This window comes from Populus trichocarpa, chromosome 1 (assembly GCF_000002775.5).
Source record: "Populus trichocarpa isolate Nisqually-1 chromosome 1, P.trichocarpa_v4.1, whole genome shotgun sequence".
In the NCBI taxonomy this organism is placed as follows: Eukaryota; Viridiplantae; Streptophyta; class Magnoliopsida; order Malpighiales; family Salicaceae; genus Populus; species Populus trichocarpa.
This window is the reverse complement of record NC_037285.2, coordinates 13,038-32,116: the sequence shown is the minus strand read 5'-3', so window position 1 is coordinate 32,116 and position 19,079 is coordinate 13,038. Positions and strand designations below refer to the sequence as shown.

General features: G+C 33.3%; 1 long non-coding RNA gene across 2 annotated transcripts; it reads left to right on the top strand.

The window, feature by feature from the left end:
- The first annotated feature begins 14,342 nt into the window (after positions 1-14,342).
- On the top strand, positions 14,343-18,423 carry LOC112326525 (uncharacterized). 2 transcript variants are annotated; one of them, XR_008058339.1, is made up of 5 exons: positions 14,343-14,606; positions 15,654-15,680; positions 15,859-15,931; positions 17,217-17,333; positions 18,170-18,423. It is a non-coding gene; the product is annotated as an uncharacterized LOC112326525 (long non-coding RNA). The 2 variants fall into 2 exon arrangements; XR_008058338.1 differs by lacking the exon at positions 14,343-14,606 and adding an exon at positions 14,613-14,795 and having other exon boundaries at positions 15,654-15,749.
- The last annotated feature ends 656 nt before the right edge of the window (positions 18,424-19,079 follow it).

Sequence of the window (19,079 nt, the reverse complement as noted above, 5' to 3'; positions counted from 1 at the left end):
CAGTTTTTTTTTAAGGAATTATTCAAGTTAGGAGTTCGGGTCTTGATGAGCATAACCTATCACCCACAGACAAATAAACAAATAGAGAGGGTGAACCAGTGTCTAGAAACATATCTTTAATGCACGACTATGCATCAACCAAAATGGTGGTTTCAGTGGTTATCGCTAGCATAATGGTGGTATAATTCCAATTATCATTAAACCTTGGGCATGAGTCCTTTTCAAGCTCTCTATAGTTATGTGCCTCCATAGAGGGAGTGGATTACTCAAGAATCTACTCCAGTATTTGTGGTGGAGGAAGTGTTACCAAAGAGGGCTAACATGGACCAAACATTGAAGAAGCAGCCAGAAACAACAAGGCACCGGATGAAGCAGCTAGCTGATAAGAACAGATTGGAGAGGGAGTTTTCAGTGGGAGATTGGGTTTTTCTGAAGCTTCAACCTTATAGACAAAACAGTATTGCATTAAGAAAGAACCTTAAGCTCAATCCTAGGTATTATGGACCCTATTAAATCATCAGAAGGATTCGAATGGTGGCCTATGAGTTAAGGCTGCCAAAAGAAAGCTTAATTTGTACACCCAGTGTTTCATGTTTTACTTAAGAAAAAGATTGGTGATACAGCAATGATCTCTTCCAAGCTACCAGCATCAGACAAGGAGGGACAGATGCAGATTGTACCTATAGCTATATTGGATAGGAAACTGATGAAGAAGGGAAACCGGGCAATAGCAACCAGATTGATTCAATGGTCCAACCTATACCTAAAGGATGCCACATGTAAAGATCTTGAAGATCTTCAAAAACAATTTCCAGAATGTGTCACATCACTCGTAGGATAAGAATGCATTCAAGGAGGGAGTATTGTTACAGTTGGATTGTTACAGCTGGAATTATTGATAATTAGAGGTTATTGTTAAGCAGTTACAGGTGTTGGCAAGTATAGGAACTCATGTAGAAGTTGTTAGGAATTAGTTAAGAGTTAGTTGACTCATAGAATAAACATGTAGTGCATGGGAAGGAATTATATAAGATAGAGAATTTTACGTATTGGCCACAAAAACAACAATAACAGAATCATTTCTTCCTCCTCTTCTTTTGTTCTCTCTATTCTCTGTATTCTTTCATTTTGTTAAGCCAAGCTTAACAATTTGATTTCTGTTGTTTTTTTATTATTATTGTACAGTACAGCCTTGCCATGCTTTGTCAGTTCAATTTTGGGTTACCCGCCACGTTAGCTATAACAGTGACGCCTCTTGCCCTTAAAATCATCTTTCCCATCATGGTCATTTGGCTTCTTCTTTTTTGTTCCCTAGGCTGTGCCTGTTTGAGTCTTGTTGGGAGACCTATAAAGAAGTCCCTGTGTGAATTTATTATTTATTTTCTTTACATTGTTTTGCATTCCTGCTTTTTCTCTTTTACTCAATGGTGTTGCTCAGTGGGATTCCTTTTACTGTCGTTTGTTTTTTTTATTAACTTCCAGGTTTCCATTGTTTTTTCTCACCCCATTGTCATTTGGCAGTTGTTTTGCTCCTTTTTCTTGCCATGTAATGTCACGAGTTCTTTTTTTTTTTCTCAAAGTCAATTTAGCCCAGGTGTTTTTATCTGCTTCCTTTCTCAGGTTTTTGGCTCTTTTGACCACCTTTTGCTGGTGTAGCCATCTTGTTGTTGCCCCATTTTGTAATTTCTAATAATTTCTATGATTTACATGTTTTTTTCTTTTTAGAAACCGTACAGGCTTCTTTTTTTTGGAGAGGACCTTTTGATTAGGTTTAAGAGCATGTCTGAGCTGCCTCCTATGTTTTGTCTTGCTCACCTTTGTTGTTTGGTTTTATCTGATGCTCGTCTTGTACTGGTTGTCCCAGGAATGCTGTGTGTGTTTGGTTGCCTTCGATTAGTCTCGATCGAATAGCCTTTGTTAGGGTTATGTGACTCTCTGGTTGGTTTTTACGCAGGTAAGATCTTCCTTCACAGCTTGATCAATACAACTTGGGCAGATTAGTCGGGAGGTGATGGCCTGTAAGATTTCTTAGTTGGGAAATGAGTTCTGTCAACCCTTTATCTTATATGTCTAACCAGTTTGAAAACCTTACTAGAATCTCAGCCGAAAGCTTTGAAATTCGACTTCACTTCGCAGGGTCAAGCATTTTACAGCCCATGCTTTGTTAATTGTTATGGCTTGATGTGATTTGCAGCACAATTTTTTTTTTATCTTCAAAATTCTACTTTTTTGCAAGATTGTGTTTGCTTTTAGGCAGGCTGGTTTACTCCTCTGACAGAGGATTGCATTTTCATTGATTTGCTTTCAGCATGTCGCCGTGGAAATAACTCTTCTCAATTTTTGTGCTGCACATACTCTTGGTATTGATTTCTTATTAAACACAATTGCTGGTTTGATTTTGATAACCCATTGTTCGTTGATTATAGGTGTTGGCTACTTAGAATGGATGACCAACCAAAATTTTGTTTTTAATGAATCCTTTACAATACCATGTTCTTCTATCATTGTTTGGTTTTGGAATCGGTTCTGTTTGCTTACTGCATAATTGGCATCCTCGATTATGAATCATCAGACAACAATTCATCACTTCCATTGGTTTTGGCTTACCATTGCCTCAAATAGCTTTTTGTCCCAATAGAGTCTTATATAGTTGCTTTCCAGAGTTTTAACATTACAGTTGATTGCCCTGATTCTTCTACACATCACCTTGCTTTTTGTAAGCGTTGGCTTGACAATACCTACTATTCTTTAGATGAAAGCTAACACCTCTTCCTTGAAACAAGAGACCTAGCTAGGCATGTGTCCACACTTATGAGCAGCTCCGTCAAAATCCCATGCTTTTTTTGCTGTTCTTCATGGAGTTCGATTGTCGGTCCTGCTTTGCCAACACCAGTCTCCTTCACTAGCCACATGCAGATCTTTGATTCTTATTTCTTCTGGCTTATTTTTGTTATAACGGTTTCAAAACTTATGTACTGGCATTGCAATCATTATTTGCACTCGGGATGATTATTCCTCTGCCTTTTTGAATTGTTCTGGCAGGGTACTAATAGCCATAGTTTTGAAACTCGACCCGGTTATCGACTCGGTCTAATGACCGGGTCACGGGTCAGATGGGTTGACCCAGGTCAAAAAAAAAATACAGACGTATCATTTGGAGAATGAAAACATTCTCGATCAACAAATACCAGCAAAACCCAATTCAAAATCAAATATTTTCTTCCCATTTAAACTAACAATCTAAGTCTGAAAACTAACAATCTAACAAATATCAGCAAAACATTCTCGATCAACAAATACCAGCAAAACCCAATCCAAAATCAAATATTTTGTTCCCATTTAAACTAACAATCTAAGTCTGAAAACTAACAATCTAACAAATACCAGCAAAACATTCTCGATCATTCAGATTTATTAATTAAATAAAGCTCAAAATAATATAAAAAAGAGTAGCAAATTAAGTACCTTGAAACTGAATCAGGAGAAGGTAAATCAATAGCAGCACCGCCGCCACTGCCTGACCTCTGTTGATTCTGGGGAGTCAAAGTCTGCATCTGCGTCTGAGGCTGTGGCTGTGGCGGCTTTCTATAACAAACAGGAACCCCGTGGTTGGATCTTTCATCATCAGAGAAAACCTGATTCTGATACTCACCAACAACCATTTGATCGCCAACAGGCACACTCGACACTACAATTCAAACAGGCATCGGCGGCGGCGATGACAGAGCCGCAAATCCCTTATCCTGCCTCTGCCCGACACGGCCACCACCAACAGTCATTTGAGCAAGTTGATCCTCGATCCCCACCACTTTCTGATCTCTAACCCCACCACCATCCTCCACGTGAACCCTTATCGGAGGCAAATTCACAAGCGAAGGCGAAGAAGAAGTCGAACCAAACGACGATGTAGTCTCCATTGGAACTGAATGAACATCTTGCTTTAAAAATAAGTGAATTAGCTAAATTATGATACCTAATTGATTCAGTGCATCGTTCATCTCGTTGTTTTGGCCTTTTAGCCAAAACGACGTCGTGTGACCTTTATACATATTAAAAAAAAGGAGGTCGGGTCTCAGCCGGGTTTACCCGGGTCGGCCGAGTCCCGGGTTGACCCGCCGGGTCGACCGGGTTTCACCGGGCCAATTCCCAGACGGGTTTTTGCTTAGACCCGGACCGGTCCCATGCCCGGGTCGGCCAGGTCCCGGGTCGACCCGCCGGGCCGGTCCGGGTTTCAAAACTATGCTAATAGCTTAATCCAAAGTTGTCAAAAACACATTTTTAATACGACACAAAAAATGTAAAATAAACTCAAATCATAAAAACATATAGTAAAATCGTAAGGAATTTTTTTTTCATACATAGCTCAAGCATCTTAAAATACATGCTTCAAATAAAAATTCATACATAGTTCAAGCATCTTAAAATACATGATTCAAATTAAAATTCATACATAATTTAAATAACTTTTCATTAACTAACAATTAACAAACTTAAAACAAATAATCTGCTGGTGTGTCATGTAAACTAAGATTAGCTTCATTGCCTTCACCTTGCTCATTATTTCCTAAACATTTATTAATATCATTATCATCAAGAGGATTATTAGTGTCACTACTAATACCAACACCAATATTATGAACATTAGTGCTACTACTAGTACCAACACCAATATTATCAATGTTATTTAACTCAAAACTCATTGAATTCTCTAAATTGTCATCAATTTGAATCTCCAAATCATCTTCAGTACCATGACTCTCCATTTTAGCATCATTAGGAATTTCTTCTTTATCACTTTCATCTTCTTTACCATTTTTTCTTCGTGTTGCACTGTCAATAGCACCAAGCAAATCAAAGTTTGAATATTTTTCTCCCTCGGTTATCCAATCATCATCAGATGAAAGATCATCTACTACACCAAAATCATCAGCTTACTTTTTGACTTGGTTATCATTCAATTTCAGATTGCATATTATAAATACCAAGTCATTCATTTTTCTCTAGTGCAAACGATTTCTTCATTTTATATAAACCTAAATAAACAATTCAAATTTATAAGATTTTTATCAAATATTTCAACATTTAAAATAAAAAAAAACTCACAATTTCAAATGCACTTCAGTTACGCTCACATCCAGATGAAGTACAAGTCAAGCTTAGAACTCGGATTGCAAACCTTTGTAATTCTGGACATTTATCCCTATAAGAATCCCACCATTGAGTTGGAGTTTTTTTATCTCTTGTTGTCTTGGCAGCCTTAATGCCAAACAATCATTTTGCATCCTTGAATGATTCAAGTTGTAAGTCAATTTTGCACTTTTCAATTGCATCAGACACCATCATTTCTAAGCATTGATATAATCCAATTTTAATGTTGACATTAACCTTAAAATTGGGATTATAATGATAATAAGGATTCAAATAATAAGCCGCTGCATGTAAAAGTCTGTGGAGTTGAAGTTCCCATCTTGCATCAACAATATTCCATATAGGTATATAACTATACAAAAAAACAATAAAAATATCATTACAATCTAGGATTATCTCAATTGGAAGTATCTCTAAAGACATTCATATTAATAGATGACAACATTTGAAATAAACAATTAGCAAGATATATACCTTTTTTTTCACAGAACCAAAATTCACTTGTATCTTCTCTTTTGCTTGATCCATTGTTTTATATATAAAACTCATAGCTGGTTTCTCATCTGAATCAACTAATCTGGTGACTACTTGGACAATATTTTCCTTCCCAATCCTCTCCAGGATGACATCTAACATCTCAAATACTTTATCAGCAGTCTTGGACATATTAGAAGTATCCACTGATGATAAAAAAAAATTGTCCCTTTAGGACCATTAACCAAAAAATTACAAATACAATGTCTTTTTTTTTCTGTCCATCCATCAGACATTATTGAACAACCTGTTTTTTTTTCCATTCTAGCTTGTGCTCCTCAAGCAAGTTCATTGTTTGATCCACTTCTTGCTTCAAATACTTCTATCTAATATCATGGTAGGATGGAGGCTTGAAACCTGGCCCCTGCTTTGCAACCAATTCAAGTGCCTTAAAAAACTCAGGTTTTTTTACACAATTAAATGGAATTACACTAGTGTGGAAAAACCTTGCAATTTATCGACATGCTTCTTCTCTAATATCCTTTTTTAGCAATTGATTTAAGGTTGTTTGTGTACTTCCACTCCCACTAGCTGCTCTCTTTCCTTTTTTCCTGGAGCTAATTTCTTTTATTTCATCATCATCATCATTTCCAATATATTGTTGAGCCTTTCTTTTCTTTTCAGTTGCTTCTAGATCTTTCACCAAAACACCCAAAATCATCTGTTTAACATTTTCTAGTACTTGCTGACATGGCTCAACATACTTACGAGTGCAAGCCAGATGCTGTTTGAAACGAAAAATACCTCCATTAATAATTTTTTGACAATACTTGCACTGAACTTTTCTAGAATTCTTATCAATATCTATACCATGTTGTCATCCCACATCAAGCCTATTACCAGAAGAATTTTTTCTAGATGTCATTAGTTCAACAATTCAAAAATCAACTCAAATTAGCCATGTAATCAATCCAAACATTTTATGATTGTAATTAATTTTTTGTTAAAAAAGAAGTACCATAATACATGTGTTAGAAAAATAATGCAGCCAGTAATGGGAACATTTGTAAGGTTAAAACAAATAAACTTTAAATCACAGAGAATCTACATTTTTATCCATATACGGCTTGTTCCATAATTTCCAAAACCATTTGAATTCGAAGACAATTATGAAAATTGTAGTGACAATTTAGAAGACTATAATCATGACCAGTAATATAAATCCCCTAAGCAGAGTGCATCTAGATATTAAACATCCCATCTGAGCTATCTCAATGAATTAAATTTTGTTGCACCACTAAAATCTAGGCAAGAAAAAGAAGATATCTTCTCCAGTCAACAAGCTCAACTATAAACAAATATAATTTAACACTCAAACTATAGTTTAAGTAGTAAACTATCCACAAAGCCAATTAGCCATAAACTGCAAATCCAGTTCCATCAATCACAACTTATTCACAGAGAAGAACCAGAGTGCATAATATAAGCAGTAACTAAAGATGTGGAGAACACCACCTCTGATGCAGAACATCTGATTCAACCCATCAAGTTAAACATAGCCCCCTCTACTGAACAAAACAAATCTAGCAATATTATATAGATTCCCGTATAATTAGGCAGTTGAATTAAGAGAGAACCATTATCCATCAATATTCTATAGATTCACAGATAATTCAATCTTCAGTACCATGACATTATAAACGGAACAACCTACTGTGAAAAGGAAGTCGTTGATAATGGAAAAAAAAAGAGACCATTGTTGATGAAGGCTGAAGATTAAGTCGTTGTTAAAGACTGAAGAGGAGAGCGGTGTTGATGAAGAGTGAAGAGTCTGAACTCTAAAGACTAAAGAGCGTTGCCGCTGTTGATGAAGAGGAAGTCGTGAGCCGTTGATGATGGGGGAAAAAGAAGAGCGCTGCAGACTGAAGATTGAAGAGCGTTGTCGCCTGCCGCTGTTGATGAAGATTGAAGAGGAAGCCATGAGGCGTGAGGCTGTGAGTTGTTAATAGAGAAAGAGATTAGGGATTTAACTTTTGTTCTTTGTGTGTGTGTGTGTGTGTGTGTGTATCAGCTAATACAAAGATGAAAGAACGCAATTTACCCAATAGCCAATAGTCGCTGGATAGCTGAAGCCTAGAGGAAACAGTAACTGTAGTTTATGTTGTTTGTTGAAATCGTTAAAACGGTCCTCAAATCGTGTTTTACGCGATTTCATCAAATTTTAACAATTTCACCTGATTTCACCCATTTTCTAGTTTTTAGAACGATTTCACACGTTAAGCATATATTGACTCGTAAAATCGCACGATTTTACTAGTCAAATTGTGATTTTAACAACCTTGGCCTAATCCATATGGTTGCATAGTTCAATCTCAACACTTACTATGTTTTAAGATTTAATTTTGTTCATTGCCTTATCATCTTCTTAAATTAATCCAGATGCTCTTCTCTGTCTTATACCGTTCATTTTATAACCTAGTTTGAACTATAATTATAATTTATATGGTTTCTAGCTCACCTTGTGCTCACCATGCTGGCTGTGTCACAAAATGCAGATAATACCCTTGACCGTGTCTAGCTTAATCGAGGCAAATACATACACCTTGCATGCCAAATGTTGTTGCCTAATGCAAATAACCAAATAGAAAACTGTCTATGATTAGTAGTAATTGCTGATGATAATGTAAAAAAATCTCAAGATGGAAAGTAAATAAACTTGTTTGACATTGTCATAAACTATGGAAGGATCAGCAAAATCAATTACTACAGTTATTTTTTATCGCATGGCAAGATATCACAATTTTTCCATCGACCAACGTTTTGTTTTATGGTCATGTTAAATAAGAGAATAATTAATTCGTTTAATCGCTTGTTTTTTGCCCCCGCGATGTTACGAAGCAGGTCTCAAGATTAATAGTTCTATTGTAATTAAAATAAATATAAAATAAGAAATTTGTAGATATTAAATGTAAATTTTAGAAGTTAGCAATAACACATTATAGCATCTACTAGCCTGTTTTTTTATATTTTTTTTCCAATAATTTTTTTTAAATATGCCAGCTTTTTCAATGTAATTTTTTATATAAAAAAATTATAAATATAAATCAAAAAGTTTATACAAGCATTTAATTAAATAAATCGAGAATAATCTGTATAAAAAATCATTAACCATAATTAAAAATAAAACTGAAAAAAATGAGAGACAATTATAAATAAAGATATTTGATTTGACAATATAATATATTTACCAAGGTTGTCAATACCGTTTCGGCAGGTGTTTTGTTTTTTCAATTGGAACGGAATGTTTCGGTTTTGAAGCGTTTCGGCGTGCCGTTTCGGGATTGTACTGTTCATCTATATATATATTCAAGATAAATTAATTATAAATTATGCATTACAAAGTACAAACACAATGTCAAGCAAACATAATTTTAAATTTTAAAATATTTCTAAATAGTCAAGATTAAATAGAACTTTAACTTAAAGTCTTAAAGTAATTCAACTTTAAAAAAATACCAAAATATTATAAAAGTAAAATGTTTTAACACAAAAGAAACATAAATCAAACATCATCTCCATCATTAACATAGAAATAAGGATCTTGATCTTGTGGTGGTATGTAGGGAAAGTCATCAACTAGACATTCCAATAGTTGATCATTTCCACCAAGCTCATTCTCTTCATCAAAACATGTCTCTTCATCCTCTAAAGTCAAAGTAGACAAAGATACTTCTATAGTCTCCCAACTTATATCATCTCCAAATTATATTATTAACTACCAGACCTAGCAACCTAGCAATTAATCCGGTTATTTTGTTCTTTGTTTCTTGAATTCTAATCTTGACGTATGCAGTATAATTTATTCCTTTAAATGTAATATTCTTATCTATGCTTAACTCTGTTTAGCTTTAATCTTGATGTATAAATAAATAAAACAGATCATTAACTCTGTTTTATCAATTTCATTTACTTAAAGAGCTCTGACTTGATTTATTTAGGATTGTGCACAGATCAAACATCGAAGTAGCATTCAATTTCAGATAAAGCTTCAAAGTTCAAACTAGCTAGCTAAGCCTGGTGAAGGAATAAAATGATAAATACAATACAGAGTTACAAACCCAACAGTAAGATTATATACAAAGAAAAAGATTGCATGCGTTTTCCATTTTAGAATATTAAATTAGATACATTCATGAGACTGTTGAAAACATAAACATTTGGGATGACCTTCCAATTGATCAAGTCCTGCAGCAAGATTCATTTGTCAATTTCATATCCTTGCCAGCAAACAAATTGCTAAAATGTTGCAAAACAAGTGACAAGTGCATGTTCAAAGCCATCAAGAAGTTGAATTGGAGAGTAATAAGTACCAAGATGACAAACAATCATGAATTTGCAAGACTAGAAAAATGTTATCTCCTGTATCTATAAGATAAACACAAAACTCAGTTCCAGCATGCCAAAAAATTATGGCTTATTAGCTCAGAAGATCTGATACAGGAAACCCATGCTCAGGATGGACCTGGGGGTTGAGGGGGACTAAACGGGAAAGATAAACCCACTTTTCTATGTAGAAGGAATAAGCACATCTATGCCAACAAATAATAATGAACCCATTATTTGTTGACAATTTGAATAGTTTGATACTAATTCTTCCAGTAAAATGGGCCAAATTTTACCAACTCAATTTTTTCTTTGTTTTCATGCAACCCTAACTAAATAATCTAAGAATGCTCAGCAATCAATTTGATTGAAAGCAAGAAATGGATGCATACAAGGTGGCCAGGTATTGCCACAAAAAAAAAAATTTGATCATGGAAAAGATGGACTATTTAATGTCAATATGCAAACTAAACCAGAAGCGAGACATTTAAACTAAATGAAGCTCATAAACAAATCCAAAGAACTTTAGCAGATGAAGGCAGTCATGTCAATTACCTCATAAATATACCTAGATTTCATGTAGTCACCACAAAGACCACAGATGTCAATTATAGTACGATGTAAACACAGAGAGCAGAGACAATTATTCGAGAAGGGAGCTGATGGCCACAAAGCGAGATTTGATGTCTTGGAGTCCGGTATGAGTCTTCTGGTTCTGTGTGATATAATCTTTACGGGGAGGTTGAGAATTCTCTGAAATTCATTGATAATTCTTTGCTAGGTTCGAGGGGGGCTCCTTCTCTTTTTTGTTGATCGAGCCGCTTCGGTCGGGAAGTCAGGTTGCAGCAGTGCAGTATGCAAGAGCAAGACAGCAATAGAGAAGAAGGAAGATTGGAGGGGGAGTTTGTGAAAGACAAGATGCCGATTGTAATTGTTTTGGTTGGGAACTTGAGTATGCGAGGAAGAGAAATTAGGGATTTGGTATTCAGAGTTCAGAGAAAAAGAGCATTTATACGTGGGTGCACTGTGTAGTTAATGAAACTGAACCGGGTTCAATTTTGAGTCTTTGACTTTGACTCAAGGGCTTTAACCCGAAACGGAACGCATAGAATCCGACCGGAATTTGACCGGAAAATCTGGATCAACCCGAGATTTTAAGCGAGGTGAAAATTGTTCCGTTTTGTTTCGTTTTTTGAACTGGTACGAGATGTTCCGGGCATTCCGGCCGGAACGAAACGGAATTGACAACCTTGATATTTACTTGGTTATGCTTATTGAATTTGTTTATTAAAATTAATTTTTTATTTAATTAAACAACAATAGAAATAGACAAAAGAAAAAAAATAATTATGCAATACTGTACATATTAGAAATACTATCTAAAAATAAATTTCATTTATATAATAAAAAGATTTAGAAGAGTCAAAATAATATCTTCAAAAATTAAATAACATAAAAAATAATCTTAAAAAAAAACCTCTATTAAAAAAGACTAAATAAGCAAACTAAAAAATCATAAAGGGGGATAATAACTTAAACATAAATTAAAAATTTATTTAAAAAAAAAGTCATATTAAAAAATGTATCAATTATAATAAAAACCAAAAGCATAAAAAAGTGAAATTAAAGGAGGATATTAATTGACACATAAATTAAAAAAAAAGTTGTTAAAAATATTAAAAAAATGTTTCAATTATAACAAAAACCAAAACAAAAAAGAAAAGAAAAGAAAAGGGCAACGGTAATTCAGCTGTCACAAACGCATTTTAGAGAAATAAGAAAAGAAAACGACTCGGGTTATAACATCGATCGGGTTTAATAAATTGATTTTATTTTAATTAGACAATAAAAAAAGATAATGATAGCAAACAAATAATTTTTTCTTAAGAAAAAGATCACGATAACTTAAAAAAAAACCTTTTAAAGTACAAAACTGGTTAAAAAAAAGCCCAAGTCAAGTCGAGGTAGTGTGATAAACATGTAACATAAGTAATAAGAGGCGAATAAACCTGGGTTGACCCACAAAATTCATGGGTCAGGTTATGAGATCAAAATAACCCGATAGAAAAGAAATTGAAGAAAACACAAAGTCAATCTTTTTTTAACAAAAAATTATAATGTTGAATGATGAAATTAAAAAAAAATGAGACAAAAAAGGATATTAGCTTGCGTTAACTTTTCAAACTCGTAATAAAGGTCATTAGATCAGAAGCATTGTGAATGGAAAAACCGCAAAGCTCAATCCTTAACAAATAAAACATAGAGATATTTGATTGGAGGGTTAATTCCAAAAGAAAATTAACTTTAACAAAAGAAAAAAAAATCAAAAGAATAGAAATTAAATTAGAAAAAATAATGCACCATAAACTTTGATTGAATGTGTTGTTCTACGATTAATACATAAATAAAATCTAAAGGGGGTGAATTAGGTGTTCCACTAATATTAACAAATAATACAATTCAATTCAATTAAATATAATAACCAACAATATAATTAAAGTGCTTAAAATAAATAGGTAAGAAAAAGAAATTACAGACTCAGTTTTTAACATGGTTCGATAAACTTACATCCACACTTTAAGTACCAAATTGTACTTGAGCATTGTATTATTTACTAATCCGGGCCAACGATTGCAATGTCCTTAATGAATCATTACCAAGCTTCTTGAAGAAATACTTTATTCAAGATTTTTCCACCTTGATGATGTGCCTCACAAATGGCTAAGAGTTTTTCACCTAAATTCTTGAAGGTTTATAATTTTTTGATTTGTAACAATACTCTCTTAAAAAATAGATAACAAAATTGAATCTATAATCTTTATAACGCACTCAGTAGCATTTATTGAGTGTGAAAATTTGTACTTTTATGCTAAAATATAAAGGTTCATTTAGCACAACTTTAAAGCATGCACAACTTTAGAGCATTTTAGGATTGATAATTTTTAGTTGGTTTTTCTTTTGGAATAGCTTCTATATCATGTATGTTCAAAATTCTTTTTTATTTTTGCAAGAATGAGAGTTATTTATATATTTACAAAAGAAACTAGTTACTAATAACTAAAACAGTCGATTGGTTCATATTGTTCAAACCGATCAGTCGATTGGTTCCTACAAATTCTCAGGCGCTTATCCTTGATGAACAAGTGGTCGACTGGTTTACTTGGTATAGCCAAGCGGTTGACCACTTCATGCAGAATATCAGTTTTGACAATTTTAAAACTTAGTGAATCTTGAGCTGAGTAATCTAGATTTTATCAAATCATATATTAATCCTGTAATGCATGTAATGTGAAGCATATAAGTTCATTTTAATTATGCTATCAAGTAAGATATAAAAAATTATACATTTAGCACTAAAATAAATACTTAAAAACTAAGTCTTCACTTGCTTTGCATCTTAGACTTGTTGATTGATTATTCATTCAATTTTCCATGCTTATTAATATTATCTTCATATAAACCTGTTTAAACTTATTTTCAAATAAGAATGTCATTTGTCTATTTTTCATTTAATTGTTATCATCAAAATATATAAAAACATTAATATGTGACCCAAAAATTAACAGAATAATGAAATTAAAAACCAATAAAACTTAACAAAAGAGTAAAGGAAAAAAATAGAAATAAAAAGAATAAGGATGGAATTAGAAAACATAATGCATGCCAAATTATAATTAAATGACTAAATTGAAAACAAACAAATTTTTTATAAAAGGGTCAAGAACAACAATTAGAAATCAAAAAAATAAGGACTTAAATTGAAATACTACAAATAAAAAGGACAAACTTGTACTCTTTTTTTTGGGGGGTGGGGGAAGAAAAGAAGAGGGAAAAAAAGAAGAAACAACCACCAACGACAAACCGTCACTCCTCCATCTACATGTGTTGTATCTATTGGAAGAGAACGACAACACTCCTGTTTGTTTTTGCGTTTCAAAAGCGCTTTTGAAAAAATTTGAAAGTTTTTTATTTTTTTATTAACTTTAAATTAATATGTTTTTAGTGTTTTCAAATTATTCTGATGTGCTGATATCAAAAATAATTTTTTAAAAATAAAAACATCATTGACATGTATTTTGACACAAAAAATTATTTAAAAAACAATCACAATTGATCGGATGCTATTTGAAGGGTGCAAATAGCTTTCACTCGTTGGCGTACGTTTGTGTTTGTCACTCGCTAATAACTTTTTTTTTATTATTATTTTATATTACTAAAAGATAAAAATGAAATTCCCCTGTAATGAAGCTTTAATTTTTTTATTACTAGGGAATTTAAATCTTTTTATTGTTCATAGAAAACAAAACGATGAAAAAATCCTTGAAACAAAGTTTAATTTTTTCTGTCAAAAAATTATTTCATTGTTTAAACAAAATATAAAAAGACCCCATGATCCCTTTGAATTTTAAAATGATACTTGTGTCCTTATGAAAAGTCTATAATACATTAGCCATCGGAACCTCGGCCGACCGAGCCGCTTCCAACGACGACTACCTCAATTGTAACGGCCAGTGACTTCTCCAAAGGAAACTTTCAAGAAAGCTCCGCGTTTGGAAACTTTTTCTCCGAAATTTTCCATCTTTTTGCAAGTACTCCCTCAGGTACTATCTCTCTCATAACTATTTTATTTAACGCAAAAAAGTTTCTCTTTTTGTTTCCTTTTCCGAGATATTATATTAGTATTTTTTTTTCAAGTAAAAACAAGTAGGCTTAGGGTCTCAATATTTTTTTGGGACTCTTGTGTTTCATTTTGGCTTGATTGCTATTTGATCAAAGGATCTGGTGTTTAGGTGAGTTATTAAGTTTGAACTGTTTTGAATATGAATTATCCGCTTGTTTGATTGTGTTTTAATTTTAAGAATAGAATGCATGAATTGAAATGAGAGATTCATAGATCGAAACTTTTTTTATAAATTAACTTATTTTTATTTTGATTGATTTGAACTTGAAATTCTTTTTTGAATGAGATAAAGAGAGAATAAGAATTGATTTTGTGCCTTATTTTTCGCTGTGGTTATTGATTTTGAGAAGATGAAGAGTGGCCGATAACTGGATATGCATATCTGTTCTTTGTAGATTTTCTTTTGTCTAGCTTTTGTTTTGTATTCCTTTTTAAGGTCTATATGCTGTGTAGGTATTTTGTTTGGTTGATGGGGTTGTAATTTGTTTTTCTGGGCATTTGGTAAGAGTTTTTCTTGACTTTCTCCTAGGAATGACATGGAGGCTGAAAGAAAGATCTTTGTTGGAGATATGGTTCTCTCCCCTGTTATCTTGTTGAGTTGTTTCATTCTTTTCTTTAGAAGCTCCTGTGATGAAGCTTTGCAATTTATCTTGTTGAAGTTTGAGTCCTAATTGCTATACATTGATTGTAGATCTTGTGTTTGGTGTGGTTTGTGGTTGATTTTGTGTGTTTTCTTTTGATGTTGTGTGCAATAAGATTAATGATTTTTCTTTTCCAAACTTGTAACATATAACAAGCAAACCTTTAAAACTTACACCAGACAAGGCCTGCAAAATCACAAGACCAATCTCTTACCTAGAGACTCTAAATCAACTATTTCAAAATTAGCAATGTAATAACCTCTCCTTCTTTCTCAACAGATCTTATTCCTGTCTTTCGTTTCCAACATATCTGTTGTTCTTTTCAGGCTCAAGAGCAATGAACTGGGTTCAACGTAAGATCTACCTCTATAATGTCACTTTTGGACTTTTCATGTTGGATTGGTGGGAGCGTTGTCTTTTCAGTATCCTCTTTTATTTTATTAGATCAGATAGATCCTTATTATTTCATCTTTCTATCTTAATTTATTTTGAATATTGAATTCGATTTTGTGAGTTCCTAAACTTTGGCAGATATTCTGGTGATCGTGTTGATGTGGTTCATTTTCTACAATGGATCGCGATACGTCACTGACTTTTGCAAGAGGTATGTAGCATCAATACTCTCACTATCTTTGAGCTAGAATTGATAGAAGTTGCACCTTTTGATCCTGGAATTCTTTCAGATTTTACTGTTTCAAAACTCAATCAATCCCTGCATATCTAAATTGATTTTTCTTTAAAGATTCAATAAACAAAAATCCAAGTCCAGCTGATTTAATATCATATTAGGGGCAATCACTAGTTTGTAGCCCCCATGGTTGAATGTAGAACAAGAAAAATCTCAGTGTCTTGAATCACAATGGAGAGCAACAAGAATGAAAAAGACGAAAAAAATAAAGAGAAATGGAGGCAGACTGCCTATCATTGGAATCTTCAAGTTTAGTTGCATCTTGGGAGGGAGGGGGTTATCTGGTAGCAATAGATACTATACTTACCCTTTGTGCTCTGGTTATTAGGCCTGCTTGAAGTATTCATAGACTGGATTTAATAGAATCCCTTGCTAGATTGGAGAAAGATTATTATACTTCCCAGTTGGTTAAGGAAAGGGGCACTGGAATACGCTCATTGAACCTTCCAGATCTTTACCAATTAAGATTTATGTTTCCAATGGAACTGGAAGTTCCAGACTTTGCATCTGGACCTCCCATTGGGTTTCTTTCTTCCTAGCCTTTATTCCCATTCTGTCAAATCCAGGGATATTAAAACCATGCCCAAGTATGATTAGCTGTCACCTGGGAAGTTAGGGCTATAGTTCAGGCTAGGGGTGAGCAAAAAAACCGATAAACCGGAAAAAAATTAACCAAAAAAATCAAACAAAAAAAACCGATTAAACCGATTATAATATTTAGAAAAACTTCCAGTTCTGTTCGGTTTGATTTCGGTTTTGTAATGTTGAAGCTGATAAACCCGAACCGAACCGAACCGGTTCATATTAAAAGAAAAGGTACTATAAATGAAAAAAAAATGCTTTATATTCTAACCTAAACCCAGTAACCCTAGCAGCCGCCCCCTCCCTTTAAAGACGAACACGCCACCTTCCAGTCTTTATTTTTCAATTTGTATATCCACTCTTCAGATCTAGCATCTTAGCAACACTCCCAAACCTTAGCACTCAACAGTAGTCCATTCCATCTAAGCGCTCTTTTTCAGTTCTTTACAATAAGATTTCTTTCTCTGTTATTTTGTAATTGTGGATGAGGTTTATCGGTTGTTTTTTGTCCGTACCTTGAGAATGCTTCAGAAACAGCAAGATTATCCTTTTCGTTTATGCTCATTAAATATTCCTGGGGTGTGTGGCTACCACCTCACTGCCCTGTATGTGGGCATAGAAAAGGGAAAGCACTACCTGTGCAAGTCATGGCCGGGGTTGTCATCCTTACCAAGGAGACAACTGTTCGAGCAACAACCATATAAAGCTTTATCAGCCTCAGCTACCAAGGCTGCAGGTATATCTGCAACTTTTGCAGTGAATTATACTAAAAGCCTATTCAAATGGTTAATTTCTTGTAAATATCTTGGTTGTTTTTGGAGATGGTGTTGTGATTAAGTACATATTTTAATGACACTGCATTGCTTATCTTGGTTTTGGTTTTTTCGGGTTTTTGACAAAAAAAACCGAACCGAACCAAAACCGGTCGGTTGGAATCGGTTTCGGTTTTTTTTTTGTTTTTTTTCAAAATTTCGGTTTGGTTGTTTTTATAGATAAAAACCGAACCGAACTGAAAATGACCACCCCTAGTTCAGGCAATCTTTCTGGTCCAGTATCCATTCATGTCAAGAATTTGTTGACTTGGGCTCCAAATCCTCAAAAGACAAGTCTTTTCTATTATTCAATTGTCTTTGAATTTTTAGGTCCCACCCCTTTAGTGAGTAAGTTGATATGCACAAAGATCATTGCCTTGTTTGTATATAGTGCTAATCATGGTGCATGAGTGAACAAATTATCGTTCTTACTTCTTTCTTTCAAAGCTTGAATGAGTTGGCATGTGGGAATAACGAAAGAGACTTCCAGATATTTATAACCTACTTCCAATCTTCTACTTTGATTTGTAAATAATCTTGTGCTGTTGTTTGGTTAATTCTTCTGTATTCCTTTGTGCCATAGAATGAAGACATTCTGGAGATGTGTTTGGGGCTGATGTTATCTCCCTTGAATAATTGGGGAATATAATGTTACTATTCATTCAAAATATTCAAGCAGAAATGCTGCTTCTTGTCCCTAAATTGATTATTTTTTCTCAGAAAAAGAAAATTACAGTCTAATTGCTCTTCTTGATTTCAGGCATCTAGGGTGAATCCCAGATATGAAATGTAGCAGTAATGTGAATGATCACAAGGGAAATGGCAATGTGGAATATATGAATGATATAGTGGCATGTCTCCCTTGATATAATATGACTTTATTCTGTACCATCCTTGTAATGATTATGAACCATGGTCTTAAATTTGGCAAGGATTCAAGAATGTATTCTTTCTTGTAGTGATTGTGAAACTTGTCCGACCACTTGCAATTAATGGAATTTTGCATTTCATGTAGCATAACAGACTAAATCTTCCTCTTTTTTATGTTCGTTCCGCTTTGAACCTTAAAAGAAAAAGGTTGCCGTGTGCGAAAATGAATGTTGATGCGAGCCTCTACTTCAACTGCGAGCCTCTACTGCTTTATTTTTTATGATTTTATTTTTTATCAATATATTTTTTATTATATTATTAAATTAACTAAACTTATTAATTGCAGTTAAGATTTATTGTTGCTTAGTTGTGAATATCAACAGACCGCACACATTATTAAAGTAATGATTTAAAAAGCAAATCAAATAAAATATTATGAAGTGAGCATTTTATAATTCAAAAAAAATATATTTTTAAAAAGTTAAATTTAACAAAGAATAACAAATAAAAAGATCTGAGATAATTCTGATTATTTTCAAAATTAGTAAAATATCCTATAGAAAACAAATAAAAAATAACAAAGTTCAATTTTCAATTAAATAAATGTTAAAGGATAAAACTCAAAAAATATAAGTTTTGAAAAAGAAAAAAAAAACCCCAAACAAACCTGAAAAAATCTTATAAACTTAAGTTAATATTCCAAGCTCGCAACCTGTTAAATTTTAGACTTGAGTTCAATTAAAAAACTTAATTAATTCCTCACCAATTTAATAATGAAAGATGAAATCGAAAAAAATATT